Source organism: Copadichromis virginalis, linkage group LG18 (assembly GCF_057382275.1).
Source record: "Copadichromis virginalis isolate Kocher_CV1m ecotype Utaka linkage group LG18, C_Virginalis_male_GT1.1, whole genome shotgun sequence".
Lineage (NCBI taxonomy): Eukaryota > Metazoa > Chordata > Actinopteri > Cichliformes > Cichlidae > Copadichromis > Copadichromis virginalis.
Genome location: NC_140635.1, coordinates 36,950,975 through 36,974,654, shown reverse-complemented (window position 1 = coordinate 36,974,654; position 23,680 = coordinate 36,950,975). Strand labels below are relative to the sequence as shown.

At 39.4% G+C, this 23,680-nt stretch overlaps 2 long non-coding RNA genes and 1 pseudogene across 6 annotated transcripts; 2 read left to right on the top strand and 1 right to left on the bottom strand.

The window, feature by feature from the left end:
- Window positions 1-8,908: 8,908 nt before the first annotated feature.
- On the top strand, window positions 8,909-11,260 carry LOC146688447 (uncharacterized; annotated as a pseudogene). The gene is made up of 2 exons (XR_014916600.1): window positions 8,909-9,869; window positions 10,134-11,260. The product of XR_014916600.1 is annotated as an uncharacterized LOC146688447 (transcript).
- A 649-nt stretch (window positions 11,261-11,909) lies between these two features.
- LOC146688446 (uncharacterized) lies at window positions 11,910-15,886 on the top strand. Of its 2 annotated transcripts, XR_014916428.1 has the most exons (5): window positions 11,910-12,057; window positions 13,132-13,223; window positions 13,949-14,106; window positions 14,526-14,583; window positions 15,515-15,886. It is a non-coding gene; the product is annotated as an uncharacterized LOC146688446 (long non-coding RNA). The 2 variants fall into 2 exon arrangements; XR_014916427.1 differs by lacking the exons at window positions 11,910-12,057; window positions 13,132-13,223 and having other exon boundaries at window positions 13,236-14,106.
- Window positions 15,887-17,830: 1,944 nt separating this feature from the next.
- Window positions 17,831-22,651, bottom strand: LOC146688445 (uncharacterized). Of its 3 annotated transcripts, XR_014916510.1 has the most exons (7): window positions 22,398-22,651; window positions 20,385-20,564; window positions 19,795-20,286; window positions 19,152-19,303; window positions 18,791-18,899; window positions 18,570-18,685; window positions 17,831-18,427 (listed from the first exon to the last, which is right to left on the bottom strand). It is a non-coding gene; the product is annotated as an uncharacterized LOC146688445 (long non-coding RNA). The 3 variants fall into 3 exon arrangements; XR_014916511.1 differs by having other exon boundaries at window positions 19,152-19,308; window positions 19,795-20,564; XR_014916509.1 differs by having other exon boundaries at window positions 19,795-20,564.
- Between the last annotated feature and the right edge of the window lie 1,029 nt (window positions 22,652-23,680).

The window sequence follows — 23,680 nt, the reverse complement described above, 5'->3', positions numbered from 1 at the left end:
ACCTACCAAACTTCTAAGTAATGATTTTGTTCTAGGTCATTCTCTTAGGATCTTAAAGTAAGTTAGGGGTGCTTTGTGCCTTCCAGACCTATCCATTTTTGCTCCCATAACTGAAAACCTTTCTTTTTCACCCGGCTTGATGGACCCTGTGTTTAAGCTTTGGTCTGAATTATGTCTTCACACTATTAAGGAGCTCTACATCGACAATTGTTTTGCTTCATTTGCTCAGCTGCAATCAAAATGTATGCTTCCCTCTGCTCATTTATTTAGATACTTACAAATTAGGAATTTTGTTAAACACTCTTTTGCCCATCTGGATAAGCCCCTGCTCATAGTGACTTTTATGATTATTTGATTAAAAATCACACTTCCAAACACCTAATCAGCCAGTTTACTACACTTTTTACACTTACAGAACCTGCTAACCACATCAAGGATGCTTGTGTTAATGACTTGGAAGTAGACATATTGGATGCTTTGTGGGCCAATGGGTTGAAGAAGATTAAAGAACGCTCTGTTAATGCCAGACTACAACTTATACAGTTCAAGGTCCTTCATCGTTTGCATTTTTCTAAAGCATAGACGGAAAAATGCTGCCTAGCTATTTTGTCTTTGTGTGACAGATGTAAAGCAATGGAGGGAACCCTCGGTCACCTTTTCTGGTCTTGCCCCACACTCAGGAGTTTCTGGGCAGAGATATTTAATATATATAACCGGATTTATGACTTATTAAAGCCGGATGGTGTACTCGCAGTGCTAGGCTGCTCCCTAACCTCATTGGCACTCAGACGTCCTCTTCAGAAAGCCTTAATGTTTGGCATGATTGTAGCTAAAAGACTTATTCTTAGAGCCTGGAAATCACCATCTCCTCCATTGTTTAGGGTTTGGCTACGTGAGATGATTGCATGTTTGTATATTGAAGAGGTTTGTTATCGTCTGGCTGACACTCATTTTAAGTTTGTCGAAATCTGGGGCCCTTTTCTCAATCATATTAACGGGGATTAAACATAAACTTTAACCCATTTGACTGCACTTTGTGTTGGTGTGAAACTGCACTTCTGCCGGACCCTGATTCCTTCCTGGACTTGTTCCCCACATCGTCTGGACTTGGTGAACTCTCTGTTGCCCTGTCTAACCTCACACAGAAGATCATCTGCTTTGGACACTGGTATTTCTTTTGAACTTTTGATTTGTACTGGCTAACCGGTGAATTTTTCCTGTTTGGGTTGTTTTATTGTGTGTTTGTTTTTTGTTTTCTTTTTTTTCTGTGCTTAAATGTTATTGTTTTTTAATCTTATGTCCTTTGTCTGGTGTGATTTTATGTAACTTCGAACTTAAAATCTTATAAATAAACATTTTAAAAAAAGAGTATTTTCAGTTCATTCATGTTCACTGTATTTTTCACTTGTTCTCATTTCCAGTTTTTCCTGTGCCATCTCGTTCCATGTGTCGTTAGCCAGATTATGTTCAGCTGTGTATTCGCCGGTCTCTCATTATCATCCTCATCAGTCTGTGTATTTAAGTCTTCAGTTTCCACTCGTTCACCGTCGTGTCATTGACGCTGTCTACGCTGTACGTGTTTCCAGTCCAGCCAGCCAGTTTAGTCATTTCAGTTCAGTCAGTCCTCCGTTTCATGTCCTGCTCATCATAATAAACACTAGCCTTCAGTTGCAGTTGCTCCAATACAGTAACAGAAACAGACTAGACTATTTAACAATACAATATGTTACAGATTTACAAATTTAACAAATAGCGCAATAGATAAAAACCGTTCAATAATAAATATCAAGGATTGACAGAGCTGATATTCCCAGATAGCTACAGCAGTGTGAAAACATGTTTGCCTTCATCCTGATTTTCATTCTTTTAGTATGTTTGTCACACTTAACTGTTTCAAACAAATTTAAATATTAGAAAGACATAACACAAGTAAGCACAAAATGTTCTCAGTTTCTAAGTGAATGTGTTTATTTAGAACCCCTCATTTATTAGGGAACAAAAAATCCAAACCTAGATGAGCCTGTGTGGAGTAATGATGGGATTTCTGGCTCTTTTGGCTCCGACCGGCTCTTCAGGTTGTTTTGTTGCTTTAATTAATTTATTATTAACAATAATATAAAATTATGCACAAAAGGAATTACTAATGTAAAAAAAAAGAAGTGGTTTTATTAATATATGTTTATATATAAATATATACGGTGGCCCCTAGAGACAAAGCAAGTACAAACTCCAAAACACATTTCTAGCATGAACTGAACTTCCAAAACAGAGCTACTAGATCACTTAAATTACACAATGGAAAGCATGAAAGCATATGTGTATTGTTTGTGTATTTGTACACAAGCACTCACATATATTCAAATAATTAAAAAGAAAAAGTTGCTTTACCTGTTACTACCACACACCAAATCTGGACGTTGGTACTTGCTGACTTGTGTAGCCACTAGGTAACAAAAGCTCAACACTGCGCCCAGCATCCTGGAGCACTGCTGTTGTGTTTTGTACGTTTTTTTGGAGCTTTTACGTGCTTCTGAGTTTTTACGTGTTTTGCAGTTTTTACGTGTTTTGGAGTTTTTACGTGTTTTAGTGTTCGTTCGTGTTTTGGAGTTTGTACGTACTTTGTCTCTAGGAGCCACTGTAAATATACTTTTATTTATTCACTCCACATAAAATGTAATAAATAAATCATATAATACAAAAACCAACTAGTCACAGTTCAACTTTTAACTATTTAAATTTTCAGCTTTTTCCTTTTAAACAAATTAAAAATGAAACAACACAAAACACTGCAAACCACAACACAACTAAATATAAATTAAAATATGAAAACAAAAAGAAGATGCACATTCTCTGTCATATGGACCTGCATGAATAAACTTTCTGAATCCTTTATCGTCTGCAACTGAAAATAGTTGTGGATGATTACTATACCTTTCTAATGTGACGTTGTTGTCCCTGGCTCTCTCTCTCCCTCTCGCTCTGTACCTGTGCTACTGAGTGTAACTACCGCCCCTCCCCCCTCTGCCCAGTTTAAGGCACAAGGCTCGCGTGCAGAGTGAAGTGGGAAAAAGTGCGAGAGAGAGAGAGAGTGTGAGAGAGAGAGAGTGAGAGAAAGCCTACTCAACGTAAATTACACACGGACAACATTAAGCTACTCACGCAGAGAAGAACGGCTGCTGCTGCATCATCATCCTCATCATGTCTGCATGCTTTGAGCCAAACCATATTAAGAGAAACTGCCCTCGTCGCTCACCGATTCAAAGGCGCCCTGCCTCCCAACCTAATGACACCCAGCCTTTAAACTAGCTGGCCCGCATTTGGTGAGGGGATGTGTGGGCACAGATGTTGAAACCCTCGGCAGTGATGATGTTGAAAAGCATTACATTAAAGCATGTGCAGCCGCACCAGATGGTGTTAAGGTGGTAGTACAAAACACACAGAGAGTTGGCCCGTTTGACAAACTGTTCTACACTCCTGTCAGCATTAATAACAGACACCACATGCAGGGTATGCTTGACTCTGGTTCCATGGCGTGCACACTCAGTGAGCAAGCAGAACAGAGTATGCTGAGTGAGAATACACTGCCAGAACCCACTCCCCTGCCTCAAGAAATAGTGCTAGTAGGCTGTGGTGGCACACTTACCAAGCCCAAATGCATGTATGAAGTTGAAATGAAACTGTATGGAGAGACCTGTATTGTTCCCATCCTTGTAGTGCCAGGTCAACATGATGATATAATCATTGGCACAAATGTCATCCGGTTTCTCATGCACCAGTTGAAAATAACCAATGACTATTGGCGCCTCGTGTCAGGTGGCGGTTGTCCCCCAGAGTGTGAGCAGTTTCTTGACCTCATGGCTAATTCATCCCGATGGAGAGGTGAAGAACTCCCAGACAAGATCGACACAGTCAAGCTTCAGCAGTCAGTCACCTTGTTAGCAAGACAAGAGCATCTAGTCTGGGGCAAGCTGCCGAGTAATGTTTCTATGTCACCAGGGAGCACAGTGATTGTTGAAGCCACTTCATCAAAGTCCATGCCACGTAACATCATGGTTGGCCGCATCATAACGCCATTATGGGGTGATAGGTGGGTTCCCATGAAGGTCACTAACCTGTTGGATAAACCAGTCACCCTGAAAAGAAACAGTAAGTTGGCTGACGTGTCCCCTTGTGTTGCTGTTGAGGATTTTGAAGTTTTCCAGGGCACCTGTCGACCCCAGAAATCTGTGCAGGAGGAAGAGAAGGATGATGCCCACCTCACTGATCTTAAACAGAGACTAAAACAGGTTGGGCTCAGCGGAATTAATATTGACCTGTGCCATGTTGGTCAAGGGGGGAAGGAGAAACTGGTTAAAATGCTTGAGAAGGCAAGGCAAGGCAAGGCAAGGCAAGTTTATTTGTATAGCACAATTCAACAACAAGGTGATTCAAAGTGCTTTACAGAGACATTAGAAACAAGAACAAATAAAAAGCATGATTTAAAATTGAATAAAACAAGCAAATAAACTAACTAACTAATTAACAAACAAACAAACAACAGTATATAAAATCAAAACAGATAAAATCAGAACAGTAGATAAAATCAGTAGTTAAATGTAAGTTTTGAAATTTAAGCTTAAAGTGTGGATTTGGTGCTTTATTCAAATGCAGCTGAGAACAGGTGAGTCTTCAACCTGGATTTAAATAAACTGAGTGTTTCAGCTGATCTGAGGCTTTCTGGGAGTTTGTTCCAGATATAAGGAGCATAAAAGCTGAATGCAGCTTCTCCGTGTCTGGTTCTGACTCTGGGAACTGATAAAAGACCGGATCCAGATGACCTGAGGGATCTGGATGGTTCATACTGGGTCAGGAGGTCATTGATGTATTTTGGTCCTAAACCATTCAGAGCTTTATAGGCCAGCATCAGAACTTTAAAGTCTATCCTCTGACGGACAGGCAGCCAGTGTAAGGACCTCAGAGCTGGACTGATGTGGTCCACTTTTTTGGTCTCAGTGAGGACTCGAGCAGCAGAGTTCTGAATGAGCTGTAGTTGTCTGACTGATTTTTTAGGTAGACCTGTAAAGATGCTGTTACAGTAATCAAGCCTACTAAAGATGAATGCATGGACTAGTTTTTCCAGGTCCTGTTGAGACATCAGATCTTTTATCCTTGATATATTCTTGAGGTGATAGTAAGCTGACTTTGTTATTGTCTTAATGTGTTTTTCTAAGTTTAGGTCTGCATCCATCACTACACCCAATTTTCTCGCCTGGTTTGTGGTTTTTAGATGTATAGATTGAAGTTCTCTGGTGACCTGTAATCGTTTTTCTTTGGCGCCAAAGACTATTACCTCAGTTTGTTTTTGTTTAGCTGGAGAAAATTGTGGCACAACCAGTCATTGATTTCCTCAATGCATTTACCAAGAGCCTGTACAGGGCCTCGGTCTCCTGGTGACATTGTGATATATATTTGTGTGTCATCTGCATAGCTGTGATAGTTTATTTTGTTGTTCTTTATAATCTGTGCCAGTGGGAGCATGTAGATGTTAAACAGAAGGGGTCCCAAGATGGAACCTTGGGGAACTCCACATGTGATACTTGTCTGCTCAGATGTGAAGTTACCTATTGATACAAAGTATTTCCTGTTTTCTACGTATGTTTTGAACCAGTTTAGTACAGTTCCTGAAAGACCTGTCCAGTTCTCCAGTCGTTTGAGTAATATGTTGTGGTCAACTGTATCAAATGCTGCACTGAGATCCAGTAAAACTAGGACTGACATTTTTCCACTGTCTGTATTCAGACATATGTCATTGAACACTTTGGTCAGAGCGGTTTCAGTGCTGTGGTTCTGTCTAAAACCTGACTGGAAGGCATCGTAGCAATTATTCTGTTTTAAGAAGTAACTGAGCTGTTGGGAAACTGCTTTTTCAATGATCTTACTTAAAAACGGGAGATTTGAGATCGGCCTGTAGTTGTTCAGTTGTGTCTTGTCAAGATTGTCCTTTTTCAGTATAGGTTTGATTACAGCAGTTTTTAGTGATTCTGGAAACACACCTGGTATTAAAGAAAAGTTGACGATCTGTAACAGGTCTGACTCTAAAGTCTTTGAGACCTTTTTGAAAAAACTTGTTGGCAGGACATCTAGCTGCTCAAGTTCTCAGGGGTCTCCAAATCCCATACTACGGCATACCATCCCATGGGCAATGGAGGGACTGAGAGGTTCAATAGGACACTTGGCAACATGCTTAGGTCCTTGCCCCTCAGAGAAAAGAACAAGTGGCCTCAACAAATACAGAGTCTGACATTTGCATATAATGCAACTGTACATGAGACCACAGGTTTTGCCCCATTTCAGCTCATGTTTGGCCGCATCCCGAGGCTCCCCGTTGATGTGATGTTTAAACAGGTGCTCTGTGATCCTGTAGTTGTGGATCAAAAAAATTATGTGAAAACACTCATGTCACATCTTCATGAGGCAGCTAAGATTGCCCAGACTCATGCCATCAAGGAACAAGACAAACAGGCAAAAGGATATAACAGAACAGTAAAGGGCACTCATCTGAACATAGGAGACAGAGTACTCATTGCAAATAAGGGTGAAAGAGGAAAGAAGAAACTTGCTGACAAGTGGGATGCAACAGTGTACACAGTCAGAGACAGAAATCTGCAGACTCACACATACAAGTTGGAAGATGACAGAGGCAACATAAAGGTGGTACATCGCAACCTGGTTTTAAATATCAGCTTCCTGCCAGTAGTGACTGCTGAACTGTGTGACACTGGATCAGAGGGAGGGTCATGTGCGTCAGACCAGTTAGATTCCTTGGATGAGGAGACTGCAGAGGACAGGACCAGTGCTTGGATCAACTCAGATGATGATGAGAGTCAGGAGACCCTGAGTGAGGGACTCTCGGGATTGGGCAAGACAAGTCAACAAGCTCCAGAGGTGGTTGCAGGGGATTCAACCCAGTGTTCCCTGGTAGGAGAGGACTGCCCAGACAGAGACACAGACTTGGACAGTTTGGTAGCAGAACCTGACTTGGACCTCCCGTCTGTGTTAGACACACTTTCAGAAACTGCACTCACTCACTCACATCCATCAGACACAGATCGTGATGCACACACCAAGCCCCTATCAGTAGTCCCTGTGCATGTCGCCGACACGCAGATGCCTCCAACGGATGTATGTCATGATGTGGGTCCACAAGGACAGCCACGGGCAGTCCCGGACAATGTAGTCATGACGCGAGCCGGCCGAGTTAGTAAAAGAGTTAATCGACTCATTGAGTCCATGGTTCAAAAGCTTTTTGGCTTTAAGCGTTTGGCAAATTCAGTTAGCAGAAGGTCTCAGTCTCTTCTTACGCTGTTTTAAGTAAACCCAGGTGTCTAGAGATCTTTCTGTATTTTGATTCTAGGGGACAGTATCATTATGGCACAATGAAATACATAGTGATTGATTGATTGATTGGTAATTTATTTCAACATGTGAACAATATACAAGTACATTTAGAAAAGAAATAAGAGAGAAAAAAAATACTATACAAATTACATACAAAAAAACATTCAGATTAATTTACATGTTGAAAGGGAGTGGGAAGAAGTATACACTTATTTAATCCCACCCCTTTGCCATAAATTATCAGTGAATATTTAGTCAGCTTCCTTACTGATATAATTTGTAATAAAAATAGTGAACAGATTTCTGATATACTATATACTATAATATCACATCATGAATTTTTTGTTTGTTTGTTTTTAAATAGAGACATTCACTTAATTTAAATATTTTCCTTTTCTTTATAGATCGAGAAGATCATATTTTTATAACTCTTTTTGAACAGTTTTATGTTTGGACATTGCTTTAATTCCATATTCAGACTGTTCCACAGTTTCACTCCATGAACAGAAACACAAAAGCCTTTTCTTGTAGTACGTACCTTCATTGTTTTGAAGTTACAAAAACCCCTTAAATTATAACTTCCTTCTTTCAAAAAAAACATACTCTGAATATTACCTGGCAGTTCTTTATTTTTTGCTTTGAATAGAATTTGTGCTGTTTGGAATTTCACTATATCGTCAATTTTCAATATTTCAGACTGCAAAAATAGTGAGTTTGTATGTTCCCTATAACCTGCATTGTGGATGATTCGAATTGCTTTTTTTTGAAGAGTAAAAAGTGAATGTAATGTGGTTTTATAGTTATTGCCCCAGACCTCTGCACAATAGCTTAAGTATGGTGAAACCAGTGAACAGTAGAGAATATGAAGTGATGTTCTGTCAACACGTTCTCACTCCCAACTCGTCAAACGTGTGACGCATGGTCAGGCTCCCTCTGCTGCACTTATGGACGCGCAGGGTACCCCCCTCGCGTCGGGAATTGACGTGAAGGGTCCTCCGATTGAAGAGATTGCCGCGGAAGAGCCTGTTGTCCGTATATTTATATATTTCCGAAATCACTTTGTAGTGACGTATACTGAACACAATAAATTATATAATGTAAACAACTACCTGAAAAACAGGTAGAACGATACTTTTGTATGGTTTATTGCATTTATGGAGGGAGTGATGTATGCTGGGTAATGGCACAGCTAAGCTACTGGGTGACTTTATTCACCCGCTTCGGCTGTTATCAGTCCATACAATGGGCGTTATTGGGTCATTCTTACTATTCGGTGCCATTTGAGTCCTAATGACATAATATGGTATATTTAGTGTAAAACTTGTCTAATGCTTATTTCTAAACCATTTTCTTGTATGTTTAACCCCCCTCTACCATAGAACACATTGATATATACACAGGATAAATACATTAAAAGTAAATTACTTTTATTTTAGCACAAGTCACTAAAGTACTATGTCCCCAGTCATGCTTGCTCGACTTCAGTTACAAATATAACTTAAAAAAAAAAAAGAAATCTAGATTTTTCATCATTTCTGGATTGGCTTATTTCTAATGTTCCTCATCAAATGTTCTTTTTTATTATTAATGCATGTTTAATACTTAAAATCTTTAAAAAATGTTGTGTCCCTGAATCAACTGTCACCCCTGTTACTCTGATAAGAATTCCATAGAACACATCACCTGATTATTCTTTTAGTCACATGACACTCCCGGATGTAACATATTTTGGAGGGAAAACTTTCAAGAAGAAGACGAGTAAGTACCACTCTTTAATCAACCCTTTTTTCAATGTTTTAGCAAGATTTTGTAATGTGGCAAAGCATAACACGTCCAACCTGTTACGCTTATTAATAGTGGAAACAATTTTTTTTTTGTAATTTTTATAATATGGCTAATAAACATGTTAAAAATGGTTCTTAGTGGTCACCATGTACTAGCTTGTTGTTCATCATACTAGTAGTAATGGCTAAGTTTAGCATAAAATCTCCCCCCTGATACCGTCACCCCTGTTATTGCTATGCACTGTAACAGGGGGGACACATGGTAACAGGGGGGACGTAAGATGATAGAAGTTTAGTGTTTAGGGTTATTTATACAAGTGTGTATTGGTAATTATTATTAACCTGTATATATATACTTTTAGAAGATTTTGAATAGTATACATTTTTCAGGGAATGGCACCAATGTCTGCTGCGGAGAAGCAGCGGCGCTACCGAGCACGTCGTGATGCTGACCCTGAGAGAAGACAGATATATCTCAATAAAGAGAAAGAGAAGTGGAGAAAGGACAGAGAGGAAGGGGGAAAAAAAGAAAGTGGCAGATCTCAGTGAACGACAGAAGAGAGCACAGAGAAAGCAGTGGCGAGAAAGGAAAAGAAAGCAGAGGGCTAGTGCCAAAGGCAGGACAGAATTTGAGGCTATGAATACTCCTCCCCTAAGTCCAGAATATTCCCTAGAGCCAGAAAATGCCCCGCAACCAGGACCCTCAAGGTTAGAAGAAGAGTTGACAGTTCAATGCTTTGCTGATTAGGTAGATTTTGTATTTGAATGATAAAACGTGATTTTGCCCTAAAAAGAGAGAGAGAGAGAGAGAGAGAGTGAGTGTGTGGGTGTGTGTGTGTGTGTGTGTGTGTGTGAGTCTACCTGCCTAATACATTATAAACATATAATATCCAACGTCTATCTTATACTGTATCTAAACATTTATCTAAACATATATATATAATAATTGTGACAATATTTCCTGTGTTGTAGGCAATACATTGTTGGACGAAGGAATATTAGACAGGGAAGAAGGAGACTCAAGAATGAAATTAAAGAGCTAAAGGCCTTGTTGGAAAAGGAAAAGAGAAAAAAAGAAAAATACAAGAAGAGGTGCCAGCGTTTGGGTGGGGAAAAAAAATCCCCACGTTCTAAAGTGGATGCACTGCTGCGTCATGAAACAGTTAGCAACACAATTAGGAAAAGACTATTACTGCAGGAATCAATCATTGAGGAAATCAGGAATAAATACAAAAACACCAAAAAGGAACGAGAGAGGCAAATTATTGCAAAAACGACAATAGGAAAAATTATAAAGAAATACAGGCTACAGAGGGCTGCACAGACAGCTCTAGGCTTTTCAAAAAAGCGTGGTCAAAGACAAGATGGAGGGCTCATAACCTTTGAAAGAAAGGAAAGCAATAGATTACCAGTTGATTGCAAGCAGAAAATAAAGGCCTTCTTCTTAAGAGATGACGTCAGTCGGATGACAACAGGACGAAAGCAAACTAACTCAAAAGAAAATAAAAAAACAGAAACGTTTGCTAACTGATTCACTGAAGAATCTGCACCATAAGTTTCTTTCAGAAACTGAGCATCAGGTCTCATATTCTTGTTTCTGCACCTTAAGACCATTTTGGGTTGTGGTGCCCACAGAAGCTGATCGTGAAACCTGTCAGTGCAGGACACATGAGAACTTACAGTTCATGGCCAATGCCCTGTATGTCCAAGGTCTGTCAGCAACAAAACACATTGAAGAGATGGTAGATGCAACAATGTGTGATGCTAAATCCAAAGTCTGTGCATATGGTGAGTGCAAAGACTGTTTCAGTACAACACACACACTCTTGAGACCTCCTAACAACACAGAGATAGCCTTTACCAAGTGGTCTCTAGAAGAGAATGAAAAATTAAATGATGGAGAGGTATCTGGTAAAACGTCAACAATTACAGTGAAGACAACTGTCATGACAACAGAGGATGCACTTGCAGGGGAATTTCATGACGGACTACTCAGATTTAGGCGGCACGTCTTTAATATCCGATGGCAGTATAGGGCCTACAGACAACTGAGAGAAAATCTGAGAAACGATGAATGTCTGCTACATGTAGATTTTTGAAGTTTCTTTAAGGTGGTATTTTTTGTCACTGATGTTATGTCCACCCTGTTACCTCCTGTCCACCCTGTTTCTCCTCTGTCCACCCTGTTTCTCCTCTGTCCACCCTGTTACCTGTGTGTTTCTTTTGTTAATTAAATCAAATCAACAAACATAATGCATGTCTCTTTGGTTATTGGGAGGGAATGAATCAGCAAAATTAAGTTACTTAAAAATGGAGCCAATTTTTTTTTAATATTCCCTTTGAATCTAAAAACAATCTTTTGAAATTACACTGTGTCTTAAAACTGAACCTGTCTTCTTTCAATATAATGCTTGTTTAAAATACTTCCTTGAAATTTCCTTGCAGATTTTAAAAAGGGACATTGTAGCTTTTAGAAAATGTAAATATTACTATAACTGTGTATTCAAAACAGTTATTAATAGAAAATTGAATGTCCTGTAACAGGGTGGACATTTGGCATGTCATGGTAAAGACTTTGATTTTAAAAAATATTATAATATAATATCCTTAGCTGGACCAATACATTTTTCTTATAGGTTGAAAATCCCTCTTTTAGATGAAATGTTAAAATAATTCAAAATTTTGTATTTTTTGATGAAGAGTGATCACACTGAAATGGCACCGAATAGTAGGAATGACCCTATTAGCACAAATCAGTCCCATAGATATGGGCCATCTCCTGCTAGATTGTTCAGAAGGTTGTTCTCATCCATCCAGATGGAGGATCACTAACAGGAGCGTGGAAGACTCCAGAATCCACTCTGGCTGGAATCCGGTGGATATGCAGTGTGTACAGGTAAGACCATTTAAACGGACAGCATTTATAAAATGACTATTAAAAGTCGGCGAGTGTCAGTAATGTTAATGTGGTTATGTTAGTAATACACAGAGTGCTAATATAACAGCTTTAAGATGCATTTGTAGATATTATTACGTGTTTTACCATCTTTATGGTGCTAGCTTAAAGTTACGGTGTAAACGTTAGCTTATATTGGAGTAAAGCTGTTACTGGTTAAACGATGTTAGCACAGAAATATTAGCTTCTGTCATGACTGATGAAGTTACTAGTTAATAAAGTTTTCAGTAAAGTGTTTAATCGCAGCCACAGACTGACAGCAAATATCTCGATTAGCTTCAGTGCATCTGTAATAAATATGTGCAAGTTTCAGTGCTTCGTTTAAACTGTATGATACTTATACTGACCCAGGGTCAGTGTAAAATACAATCCTAGCTGTGTGAACAAAGCCTGGCTCCTTTAATCCTGCATGACAAACCTCAGGATGCAGGTTATTATTACTCTTTCCTGCTGGCACACCTGTCACACCTGAGAGTCAGCTAGAAACTTACAGTGACGTGGACATCATGCAAAGACTGCCAGACTCTGTAATACTGCAAATGATCAGTGACTCAGGTTATCACTAAACTTTAAACAGTACCTCTGTGTCTCTGTGTGCTGAACATCTAGGATTGGGTCAGGCTGCATTGACTGTGGGACTTTAATGTGTTAAAAGCAGGTTGAAGACGGCTCAGAAACATTTGAAGATTAAAATTTAGCATTATGGCTGCTGGTGGTTTGTAAAGCCTCTACTCAGCTGTATTTTTGTTACTAACTTATGTTTGTTGTTGTTTAACACAGATTTCAGAAGAGCAAAGATGCTTAATAGTTTAACTAGATGTCATTTGTCAGTGTGGGACTGCTGAGTCACCTGAAGAACTCATTTGATTCATTCTCCACATGATGTTCATATACAGAAATGTTTCACAGGAACTGATTTCTCCCAAAGGTTGAACTAGTGTGTTTCCATAGATTACCTCTGTATGAATGTACTTCTTAAATGAAGGCAATTGTTTGTCCTTTTTTATTCCTCAGGTACAGTACGTGATATCAAGGGCAGGCGGTCAACACTGGGGGTAGACAAGAAGCAGACGTACATCCAAGAGGGAGCTGCAGTGAGGTCAGAGGTCAGAATCTGAAACGGCTCAGGTTTATATTTTAGAGGTTATAAAAAATCAAAATGTATTTATAAAGAAACCTTTAAATAATAGTCATAATTATGATTATTATAAGAAATATCAAACATTTAAGTGGATTTTCTGTTACACATATTGTATTAGCCCTGCGATAAACTGGCAGCCTGTCTTTGTCCTGTATCAGCTGGGATAGGCTTCATCCTCCCGCAACCCTGAATTGGATACATTGTATTCCAATTATGTAATCTGATCATTTACAAACTCAAGGTATCTAATCAAAATGTAAGTAATAATTATAAAATGGGAAAGCAGAAATAAGTGTGACATGAATGTAAATGTGTGAGCTGACATAGAGGACAGCTACATGCAGTATGAAAAACCTTTGTTGTCAAGTTTGCTGGTATATCAGCACGAGATCTTCTTACATAGAAGAGACATTAAAGTCTCTAACTCAGTGAAGCATTATTGGTCCCGTCTGTTTGGATAAATATAGTAAGTTGATGTTTGTCCATTTATTGACACATTTTCTTAAGTGCTTATCCAGTTCAGGATCACAGTGGAGCTGCAGCTGGATATGTTCACTAAATAAACCTTACAAAAGTTAACAATAAACCTGCATCCATGTACGTTGTTGTCCACAGGATGAGAAAATCAAACTGGAACACTGTGGAACATGTTAATAAATGTTTGTGTGTTTATGCCTGTGTCTTTCACAGGAGGCGCTGGAAGGTTTCCCTAATAGTTCCTGGTGAATCAAAGCAGAACCATAAAGGTTGCTGGACTGCATGATGGCCTTACCCCTGAGCCGTCATCCTGTTAAAGGAGGAACCAGTTAGAAGCTGTTTTCAAAGTAGCTGAGCAGATTTCATCTCAAGTAAGCGATTAACTGTTTGTTCATCTGTTCTGCCACTTAAAGAGCATTTAAGGACGTCTTTTGAGTGTCCAGTTGAATTAATTCTACTGGCTCTCATGGTCATTTGTTATTATAGACATATTTTTCATGTTCATCCAGCTATTTAGTAAATTCTATCTATTTAGTAATATCCGTCAGCTATAAAATGTAATATAAATATAAAAATATCTAAATATCTCCTGTCCTTTATGTTTTAATGATGTAAGTCTGTTTACATTAGCATTCCTCACATATCAATGAGATGCTGTACAGTACAATCCTACTGACACAGCAGAGGGATAACGACGGCTATTCAACATCGTTACACGACACATTCGAGCTGCATGATGCAGACAAAGTGACTAAATCATCTTTTTTGTGGTTTATTGTCTTCAAACCAGCAGACAAAGCTGATGGCAGAAGATGTCAGAGAAGAACTTCAGGCCGTGGACTGAAAAGGTCTTTTTGTCTTGTTATCAAAGACATTTGGAGTGGCAGCTTCTACAACTGGTTGTGCTGAAGTAAAGCTTACAGTCTAAGAAATCACAGTGTTGATATTCAGCACAAAGAGAAAAGCTCACTTGTTTGAATTTATTTACAATCATAGTTTTATAAATTCTGACTGTAAACAGCGTTTACAGCTCTGATATTGTTTGACACTCGATATCAGGTGATAGGGTTTAATTTAAAGGTTTCTGTGTCCCAATGAGCCATTTACACTGATCAGTGTCAGTTTAACTGTAACACATTCACTATTTAGATTCAACAAAGAAATAACTGAATGTAAAAATGGCAGCCCTCAGGCCAGGTTTATAGAGATACATGCATGCATTATGAAATGTATGTATCCCATATAATTGTTATTCATCTAGTCATGGCAGACCCACCTCTTCCTCCCAAGTTAACTGCAACCCAAAAGAACTAGTGGGGCTATTTGCACACTCACAACCAGTGTGGGGTAAAAAGAGCCACCAAAAAGCTGTCAGCCACAGATGTGCTAGAAGAGTTAGAAACTCTACTTATGGAGAAACTTTCTAAGTCTAACAGGGGACAGGTACTCCTGCCCAAATAACATGATATAACCCCACATACAGCCCAGCCATAAAGTGAACCAAGTCATTTAGTTAAAGACAGCATGGGACCAAATGCATGTAACCAGCCTGCACCAACCTGGCATTTCTTCCTCCTGAATTAAATGAATGAATGGATGAAAGTTAAATGACTACAAACCCAAAGCCACTAGTTCCCACACTGGAGCTCCCTGACACTGTGTGTTAACCGTATTTAGCTTGTATCAACAGTTGTAACAGGCTAAGCCACCTGAGACACTGCATTGAATTTGTTCCTGTCTTAATGATTTCAGCTCAGATGTTCTGCTTTTTCCTTTCAGTAGATCAAAGCAGCTCGTGCTCCTTCTTCTTCTAAAATGGAAGCAGAAGAAGAAGGCGAAGGCTTCAGCGAAGTGGCGTTCATGGTCTCAGTGAACAGTCACGGTCACACACTGCATGTGGTTTTAAAAGCAACATGTCTGTTCACCACAACAATGGAGATGTGTAATATTAGTGCAGCTACGGTTTGTTCTTGAACATCAGTTCTGTTTTCTACTTTGATCACTGTGTTGTTTTCAGATTCTTTCTTTTACATCTATTAACCACCTGCTCATTTTTTATTACAATTAGTTTCACATGAATGTTAGTGTTTCCTTTATGATCTTTTAATGCTTACACTACACTGTACATGTCTACATTAGAGACATTTCTGTTACCTGTTTCTGTTGACTCAAGAGTTGTGAAATGTTCTTTTATTTGATGCACAATATGAAGCTTATAATTTTCTTACAAATAAAACTCTGATGACAAACATGAACAGCTGTGCTTATTTCTGAGACATGAGTTTTTGAATGTGTTGATATTTAGACGGTGTGCATCTGTCTGCTGAAACTGTAATGGTGAACCTGAGGTGATGGTCAACAGAAGGCAAATATATATCAATATAAAACAATATTGAAGTAATGTCTTTACCCCCTGCAGCGTGTGGACGCTGTGCACGCAATCACCTTATTCACTGTAGTAAACGTGCACCGCTAGCTCGCGTGACTGTCTCCATGGTTACATCGTATATTATTAGCTATGCAAACAGCTTCCAAAGATACCGCCATAGCTCTCTGCAGCTGTAACACTTTCACACTTTGCAAATCATTTCACGTTTTTGATAGTTATGAAGACAGAATATGTTTTTAAGGTCATGCTAGGCGGTTGCTATGGTGGTTGCTGTGGACTTGGGTGGACCGCGTCCGATTCCTGTTATTAGCTGTCCGCCGTAGGAAGGCTGCGTTCCATTTACAAGTAGTGACAGTCTGCCGCAACTCGAACTCAAACCCCGCTTTGTTCTTTAATTATAGGCCTTTTATAGCCGTTCATGACACGCACACACACACATAAAGCACTTTGCCTCACCATGAGAATGCAAGTTTACCTAACCTAACCTTAAAGTATCTGATATAGGATAGAAAAATGAAGCAACCAGAGATTTAATGATGAAGACTCTGGGTTCTGTAGTTCACGTTTTACAGTCCTGAATGACTCTTTGCATATGATTTATTGAAGAGGAGATTAGAATGCACTTTACATTTAGACTGTTGCTTACAGTTAGACTGTCAGGGTGTACATTACCTTGTAGTCAAGCATCCCAGGACAGAGCCCTGCCCCACCATGAGCCTGGGTGGATACGTGGTTATAATATAAAAGGACCGATACTGAATATGAATATTTCATGAAAATTGAATTATAATACAAATTAGTAATAAGGGTTTCTCTGCGCCCTTATCTACCCCATACTCAAAGAGCTGCGGGCAGAGAGGGTGACAGGAGAGGATGGCACTGAAGAGAAGATGCTCGGTTTCTGGAGTCTCCTGGTCCTGTCAGTATTAGTAGGATGCATCTGCTGTGTCTTCTCGTGGATGCTCACCTACCTTGACTCGTTCCAGCCTGGTATGGATTTCCCAACACTGCGGACAGTGGCCCACTTCAGAGACGTTTAATATTGATTACATATGTCTGAATTGCTAACCCTAACCCTAGCTCAACAGACCACAATGCCCTGGACTGTCAGTATTATTACATGCTGTGAACATAAGTACCTTTGATCACAGTTTATGTTGTAAAAGAGAAGGAATATTGAAAAAAAGATCAACATTGTGATATTATTTCTTCCAAACTGACCAGAAACATGCTTGTCAGACTCTCACAGCAAAGGATCAGACTCACTGTGCATGACAGCTCAGGCCAATGATGTCTGTTAGATTGTCAGTTGTTTAGTGCTTCTGTACAGTGAGGGTCACCGTCTCTATTTCAGAATAATTAATATGCGGAAAACACTAAAAGTTGATTGTCTTCCAATATTCTAGCATAATTAAAAAACTTTGACTTTGTAAGTACATATTATTAGTCCTAATGCCAGCATGATTCTTCATAACTCCTGCCCCTGAACTTTAAAATTGACCTGATGAAAGATCATTTACAGTGGCACTCTGTCAGGATCATTCTGACTGTAAGATCACTGTTTTAATCTGAATCCTTCTGCAATGTGCTGTGAATGAATGCTGATGCAACTCACTGTGGGAAAGCTGTTAATAAAATGAATCTGTGACACATGCAACACGTTCACAGAGGAAGAGGACACAAAGGGAGGACACGCAGAGGCTGTGTTGAAGTCAGAAATCCAAATCTTTATTAAAAAACAGGCGGCGGTTACAAACAGGAAGACAAGCAGTCCATCAAACAGTCTACAGGGTCAAACATACAGAGAATTCAAACAGCAGTAAAAAATAACTGGAACTGAAAAACTTAAAGCAATGTGTGACGCAATAAAAGAAAGCAGCGCAGTATATTCACTGAATTATCATCAATTACAAAAGAGAAAAACGACGATTTCTAAGGATTATTTTCTTAAATGCAGTTAAGAGTGTGGCAGGTAAAGATGGAAACATACAGAATGTAAACTGTGTGAGTTTGTGAACTTTGTTAGTAACAAATGAGGTAAAAACAACCCCAAAACAGACAAAACACAGAAAGAGGCTCTCAGTATTCATTCATAATTAGAAAGAAACATTCTGGTCGTGGATTTTTACAGTCTTAGTTCCGCTCGCTGTCATCATTATAATCATCATGATCAATGGTGAGGTCCTGAGGTGGGCGGGGCTGTCTCTGGTGATGTCACCATGAAGGAACAGCATCTGGCACGTGTTGGTGAAACATCTCAGTACACTGGTATAGTTTCCTCTCCAGCTGTTTGACATGTGACACTTGAACATTAAGGGGAAGAAGAAGAAACAGTGTTAGGTCAGGTGACCACATGGTTTCTAAAGTAACTGACAGGAAGTAACCAGGCCGTTAGAAATGGATGGCATGTGTTTAGAGTTACTAGAGTTGGGTAACTCTACTTACCAAAAGCAGAAGCACACAGATGAAGGATCAGATGCTGAATGTTGCAGGAACATGCTCATGTGTGGTGGTCATTCAGTGCTGCAGGTTACACAGTCCAAGACTGATATACTGCCCATCTGAGAGTTTGAAAACACACATGCAAAGATTTATTTTGTGTTACAGTCAAAGTTGGATGTTCATTTTTGTCCTTTAAAAATGTTTGTGTATTTGAAAGCACTAACATTTAAGGATGACTTGGATCGTCTCCTTCAAAGGGGAGACAAGTGTATCCACTGATCCACGTCACTTTACCTGGATGATGACTCCTCCCCCCCTCACTCAGAAACACTCCTAATATAACCAAGCAAATAAATAATATTGAAGATTTACTTACATCATTAAAAAAACAGCAAAAACATCTCCCTTTGATTCTATTTCTCCATTCCTGCTGAACATCAGGCAACAAATATCTCAATAAATCACAGTAAAATGTAAAGCACATTTTTTCTCTGCTTTGTCTAACCTCTGCAGAGCCTCTGTCAAGAAAATCATAACTGTAAGCATAAAACAAATATACATTTCATAACACGTCACTGGACAAACCTCGGTCAGTTGATTTCCTCTGTGCAGTGCAGACGAGCATCAGTCAGCAAGTCAAGGTGGTGAGATGGACTGGTGTCCTTTGTGACTCTGCTGGTTCTTCTGAGGAAACACCACCGTCTCTCCACACCGTCACCATCTGTGAGCACAAACTGCTGCTCTGCCAGCATGTAGGAATCACATATCACACACACAGGGGTGAAGAACCATCAGAGCTCAACTTTGGATACTTTAGATCTAAACAGATCAAAGTAGCTCTTAGCTTCAACAATCAGTGAGCAGACAAACAATGATACCAAACTGATTCTGTATGAATACAATATGGTATTTTCAATACAGCTGTCAAATTAATTTATTAAAACTAATACAGATATATGTATATTTTTTTGATAAATTAGTTTGCTAAATTATAAGAATATATATATATTTTTTTTTCATTTAACAATTGCAACTGAAAGAAATTCAATATTGAACAAAAATATATTGTCACATTCTGAGCATGCTCAGCACGCTGACAGACTTGAAGTTGCTACAGATTTTAAGAAGTGATAATTATAGGGAAGAAACTTCTCTTTTTCATCCGTTTAATCAAACATTTGATGCCTCAGCTGTCTCAGTCCTGTAGCGTTCTGCAACTACAACTAACCTGAGGCTTGGATTTGGCTGCAGGTGCCCCTGTACATCCTTCTCAGCAGCACACATGTGGGTACCATTTAATCCCACTTCTTCCTGAGCTTTGCTTCATCACAAGACCAAAGGTGGCATCCCATGTCAGTCTTATCATCATCCAGAAGAAACATTTGAAGAAACATCATGCAGAAGAAACATTTACACGCCTCCTGGTTTTGTTTTCTGATCCTGCGAAAAGACTGAGGACAACAAAGCCCAGAGAACACGAGATACACAACATCCAACATTCAGACTCAACAGCCTCCATAAATGAAGGAGCACCAGGTTGGTTCAGTTATAGTAGATATGAGCATACTTCACATTACTGGGTATGAATAATAATGAGGAGGCAAACTTTGAAGATGCAGAGCATGATGTCCCATCATCAGACTGTAAACAAACATCCACCAGGCTTCTTTGTTGGCAGAGGTGATGATTCTCCCATCAGGGATCAGTAGAGTGTATTAACCTGTGGTATAAGCAGCAGTCACTGAAATATTACTGTTTCAGATAAGAAATCTAGCACATAAAAGCCAGGGTGGGAGGGATCTCTGCAAACTGACTTACCTCTGCAAGTGTGAAGCTCAACAAAAATCTGACTCTCCAGTCACAGACAAACAAAAACTCCAGCTGGGAGATAGAAAACGCTGTCTGGGTCCTGCTGGATGTTGCTGGTCAGAGTTCCACATTAGCAGAGTGCTTCTTGGTCCCACTGACCCATGTGGACAGCGACTGTGGAGAACTGTTCTGGAAAACAGAGAAGAGAATTAAAATAACAAAAAGCCAAACAGGATTTCCACAAAGACTCTCTTGGAATCAGCAATCAAAAAATCACTGGTTCATATTTCAATTAAATATGAACAGGTTCCTTAAATGTGCGCAGTTCAGACCTGATTTAATTTAATTTCCTTCACACAGCACATTCGTCCAGGCTGACAGGTAAACATAGAATTAATCTCAGGTAACATGACTCATAGTAGAGATTCAGTAAGAAAGATTGCAGGCTCTAATATTATTACCACACAATCCAAGGACACACCAACAGCTCAGATTTGTAGAACTATTTAAACAAATGTCTTCTGAATATTCAATTCAGGTTCACAGTGGGAGGGGGGGGGGGGGGGTGTCGTGGAATTTTTTAAATAAAGTCTGCAACACAGAAAGAGCTGTGATCAAGCTATTTATTACTGCGCCAACACACATCAAACATCACAGTTCAGTCATGTCAGCGCTGCCACAGAAGTCGTGCTCCTGCTCCTTTATGCATTCCAAGGAAGAGGAAGTTAAACTGATCACACCACACTTCACATGTCTCGCTATGAAACCTAACGCATCAATGGTTGTGCTGTTTGGTGCCCTTGGCCTTATCAGCACCTGTAAAGGGAGTTGTTTTCTCAAACTGCTGACGCTGAAGTAAGTTCATCTAGTTTTAGAAACTTTCACTGAACAGTAACAGTGTCACAACTAAGCATATGCATAAGCACTTAAATGCTTTAAATGAGAATAACAGAACATTTCTATTACAGAGGCTAGAGCCTGTCCCAGTAGTCATAGGTAGAGCACACCTGGACAGGTCACCAGTCTGTCAGAGGACTAACACAGAGACAGACATCAGAATAACAAATCTATTTAAAATTAATGTAAGTTTGCTGCAGCTGTATGTATGAACATGTGTTTCTGTGCTCACAGTCCACCTCTCAGGAACCTGCAGTTCACTTTTAGTCAACTTTAAACAGACCTCACAAAAGGCTGATGTGGCTGGATCAGTAGTCTGATTTAAGTACGATACCTTTGGCCAGGGATTAATCTGGTGCATCGCTTCACTGCAGTCTTACGTATTTTCCCCACACCTGAATAAAAAATACTGATATATACAAATAACAGCTTCAGCTGATGCAGCCTGACTCAATCCTAAATGTTCAGCACACAGAGACACAGAGGTACCGTTTAAAGTTTAGTGTTAACTTGAGTCACTGATCATTTGCAGTATTACAGAGTCTGGCAGTCTTTGCATGATGTCCACGTCACTGTAAGTTTCTAGCTGACTCTCAGGTGTGACAGGTGTGCCAGCAGGAAAGAGTAATAATAACCTGCATCCTGAGGTTTGTCATGCAGGATTAAAGGAGCCAGGCTTTGTTCACACAGCTAGGATTGTATTTTACACTGACCCTGGGTCAGTATAAGTATCATACAGTTTAAACGAAGCACTGAAACTTGCACATATTTATTACAGATGCACTGAAGCTAATCGAGATATTTGCTGTCAGTCTGTGGCTGCGATTAAACACTTTACTGGAAACTTTATTAACTAGTAACTTCATCAGTCATGACAGAAGCTAATATTTCTGTGCTAACATCGTTTAACCAGTAACAGCTTTACTCCAATATAAGCTAACGTTTACACCGTAACTTTAAGCTAGCACCATAAAGACGGTAAAACACGTAATAACATCTACAAATGCATCTTAAAGCTGTTATATTAGCACTCGGTGTATTACTAACATAACCACATTAACATTGCTGACACTCGCTGACGTTTAATGGTCATTCTATAAATGCTGTCCGTTTAAATGGTCTTACCTGTAAACACTGCTGTATCCACCGGATTCCAGCCAGAGTGGATTCTGGAGTCTTCCACGCTCCTGTTAGTGATCCTCCCTCTGGATGGATGAGAACAACCTTCTGAACAATCTAGCAGGAGATGGCCCATATCTATGGGACTGGTTTGTGCTAATAACGCCCATTGTATGGACTGATAACAGCCGAAGCGGGTGAATAAAGTCACCCAGTCGCTAGCTGTGCCATTACCCAGCATACATCACTCCCTCCATAAATGCAATAAACCATACAAAAGCATCGTTGTACCTGTTTTTCAGGTAGTTGTTTACATTATATAATTTATTGTGTTCTGTATACGTCACTACAAAGTGATTTCGGAAATATATAAATATACGGACAACAGGCTCTTCCGCGGCAATCTCTTCAATCGGAGGACCCTTCACGTCAATTCCCGACGCGAGGGGGGTACCCTGCGCGTCCATAAGTGCAGCAGAGGGAGCCTGACCATGCGTCACACGTTTGACGAGTTGGGAGTGAGAACGTGTTGGTTCTGTCGAATACCTGTTTTGCCTTGTTTAGTACTGCAATGCTTCGTGATACTTTGGAATGAATATATCTTACGTGAGCTCTCCAGTTAAGTTTTTCATCTATTATTACCCCCAGAAATTTATTTTCACTGACTCTTTCAATATCAACACCATTTATTTGAATCTTTGCATTTGTATTTAAACTGCTATTTCCAAATAACATCAGTTTAGATTTATTCAAATTTAATGATAATTTGTTTTTATCAAGCCAGAACTTCACTTTACTTATTTCATTAGTCATATCCTCCAATAAATTCTGCAGATCATCACCAGAGGAAAAAATGTTTGTATCGTCAGCAAAGAGAACCATTTTTAATACTTTGGACACTTTACAGATGTCGTTAATGTACAAGTTGAAGAATTTTGGACCCAAAACTGACCCTTGGGGTACACCACAAGCAATGTCCATACATAAGGAGCAACCACCATTTATTTTCACAAACTGCTTTCTGTCACTTAAATAACTCCGGACCCAATCTAAAACTACCCCTCTGACACCATAACGTTCCAGTTTTCTTATTAATATATCATGATCTATAGTGTCAAATGCCTTTGTCAAGTCTCTGAATAAGCCAGCCACATATTGCTTTTTGTCTATGGAATTTGTGATGTATTCTATTGAATCTAATAGTGCCGATGATGTTGATCTGCTTGATCTGAATCCGTACTGACTCTCAGTGAGTAGTTGATGTTTATCTATAAATTTTTCCAGTCTGT